The sequence below is a fragment of the Cibotium barometz genome, chromosome 24 (genome assembly GCF_041138505.1).
Source record: "Cibotium barometz isolate CiBa-2024 chromosome 24, ASM4113850v1, whole genome shotgun sequence".
Taxonomy (NCBI): domain Eukaryota; kingdom Viridiplantae; phylum Streptophyta; class Polypodiopsida; order Cyatheales; family Cibotiaceae; genus Cibotium; species Cibotium barometz.
The window spans coordinates 30,001,592-30,004,466 of NC_141069.1; the positions used below are offsets into that span (position 1 = coordinate 30,001,592).

At 38.7% G+C, this 2,875-nt stretch overlaps 1 long non-coding RNA gene across 1 annotated transcript; it reads left to right on the forward strand.

Annotated features, from left to right (window-relative positions):
• The first annotated feature begins 1,761 nt into the window (after nucleotides 1-1,761).
• On the forward strand, nucleotides 1,762-2,384 carry LOC147625159 (uncharacterized). The gene is made up of 3 exons (XR_015269029.1): nucleotides 1,762-1,827; nucleotides 1,933-2,201; nucleotides 2,319-2,384. It is a non-coding gene; the product is annotated as an uncharacterized LOC147625159 (long non-coding RNA).
• The last annotated feature ends 491 nt before the right edge of the window (nucleotides 2,385-2,875 follow it).

Here is a 2,875-nt window from a genome sequence, read left to right on the forward strand (position 1 = left end):
TCTCTCTCTCTCTCTCTCTCTCTCTCTCTCTCTCTCTCTTTCTCTCGTTTCTCTAACTCTGGTTTTGTGCAGGCTGGCACTCTTACACTTGCAAGCGGAGTTCCCTTCATTTCACCAAGTAAGGCTGTGCTCTGTCATCTCTCTGGTTGAAGGTGTTTGATTACATTGCTTTAAGGTGTTTAAGGGGTGTGTGTGTGAGTGAGAGAGAGAGAGAGAGAGAGAGAGAGAGAGAGGGGAGAGAGCCTTCAAAGAATGCCGGGGTTCTATGCATTGATTGTATGCCGCCCATTTGAGTATATATTGTAAATGCTATTTGTACCGCCCAAGTTTTGAAGCCTATAATATATATATATATATATATGAATATTTATAAGCCTGCTGATATTGTTTGATCTACGAGCACTAAGGTGAAGCACTAAGTATGTCGAGATATTTTTTTATCGAACAATACAAAGAATGAGCCAAGGGATGCACTAAGGGAGACCTCCACATTAGATTCACATAAGTATGCAGGAGCTCATGCTTTTCATTTATGTGTAAAAAAAATCTAAGGTTTTTACTAGGATTTCTGGTCTCTGTGTGTGTAGAATGGACACTAGGATCCACCTTCAATATCCACCGCCGCTGGGTCCTTTCAATACTAATCATCTACAATGGACCGATAAAAAGTGTGAAAAGTCTATATATGGATATGTTCGGGTAGCCTATTTTCACTGGGATCGCTTAACAGATTTTTTAAAAGGAGAAGAGTCTCTTACAGATGCAGAAACAAATTTTAGGCGGCAATCCGTGCGAAGGCATGAAAAGGGTAGCTTAAAGCAACCAACTCTTGATAGCTACTTAGAGGAGACTTTGTTTTGGTGTGCTTATGGTCCTAAAGATATGCGTGGAAAGGAGATCATGGTTCCTCGCAATGAAAAGACACCAAAGACAGGGAAAGGAAGCCGTCCAGGTTGTGTAAAAGGCACTCGCATGTGTGGTTGTCAATGTCATTTCTTTGTAAAAAGATTGTATCTATTAGAAGATGTAGCTTGCATTCGCTATATTCAAATGCATCATGTTGATGAGAATGATGAGCTTTGTCACAAAGAAGGCATCAAGGCAACTTTGGGCCACAACCTATCCTTTGCACCATGGCTCTCTTTGGAAATAAAATCATGGGTCTTTGAAATGCTTTGCAAACGTTACACTCCAATGCAAGTGCATGAGGCACATATTCAAGTTGTTCACAAAAAAAAAGTAAACAATCCTAGCTATACATTGTCACGAGATGATTTCCTATCACTTAGAGACATCTTAAATATTGCTAGGAAGCATGCAAGTAGTACTCATGAGCTACATTCTAGTGATGCCCAAAGTGTTCGCATGTGGACACAACAACACTCTCAAGATGTCTTCTACTATGCGGAGATGGATGCTACAAACAATAAGCCATTTGTGCTAGGTATTCAAACACATTGGCAACTTGAGAAGCTCAACACACATGGCAACAATGGGGTCATATCAATGGATTCAACATTTGGAACAAACTTTTACAAGGTACGCATGTAGTATATATGTACTTTTTTTATGCTACTTTATATGTAGAAATGTTAAGATTCTATCTCATTGAATATTTTTTGTTTAGTTCCAACTCTACACTGTGCTAGTATTTGATAACTATCAAAATGGAGTCCCAGTTGCGTGGATCATAACATCAAGCTCTGATACGGACACTATTGTCCAATGGCTTACAAGTCTTCGCAATAAAATATTTGACTACAACAAATCATGGGATCCAAATGCCTTTCTTGTTGATGATGCAACCGCCGAGATAAATGCCATCAGGTAAATCATGTGCATGTCCACATTATTGCTCACAAAGTATTATCTCTTTCTCTTTGTCAAACTAGCTAAACTTTTATTTCTAATTTATTGTAATCTTGAAAATAGGGTGGTATTCAACATACCAATTTATTTATGTTTATGGCACGTTCGTCGAAGTTGGTTGAAGCACTTAGTGAAGAAGGTACAAGATTGGAAAGTTAGAGCTATCATGTTTAGACGCCTAGGTGCAATCATGAACATGCGTGTCCAAGGGGGAGCTTCGGAGGCCATTGCCATAGACAATATAAAAGATAGTGTATTGGAGTTCTTGGCCGACTTTTCACATGAGGAGGCCTTTATTGAATATTTCCGTACTTATTGGGTTTCAAAAGTTGGTAAGTTCAACCTTCTAAGCTTAAGAAGTTAAAAGTTTGATTGAAGCTTTAATACATCATTGGAACCTAATGTACTTTTTATGCATTAGTACTCACCTGGGCCTTATCTTTTTGTAGAGATGTGGGCAAGAAGCTTGAGGATGCTTCCGCATGCAAATCAAGATACAAATGGAGCTATCGAGTCATATCATGCTACTTTAAAGTCTCGTTTCTTATGTGGCAAGAAGTACATATGGGGACGTAGAATTGATTGGCTTTTGACAAACTTATGACGGCATGTTTGTTGTATTTTTGGTATATAGATGAGGCAAAGAAGGGTGGCTTTGTCATAAATAAAGCCATAAAAAGATTGATTGAGCATTCATTGGAAGGAGCTCAGAGCATCCCAGATGGAGATGTACTATTTTTTAATGAAGGCACAAGGGTTATGGCAAAGGTAAAAAGTCAATCCTCGGGCGCCAAGATCCATTACATTGTGTATAATGCCGATTGTGATTGGGGTTGTTGTAATTGTGGATGGGCAATGAAGGGCAATATGTGTAAGCACCAAGTAAAGGTCATGCTACTAAAGAGTTTTAATTTAAATACTATCATTGGTAAGTGTTTGGAGTTGTATGACAATGGCCATGACACATGTATTGGCTCAAATTATATTTCTGTCATGGAGGAGACTC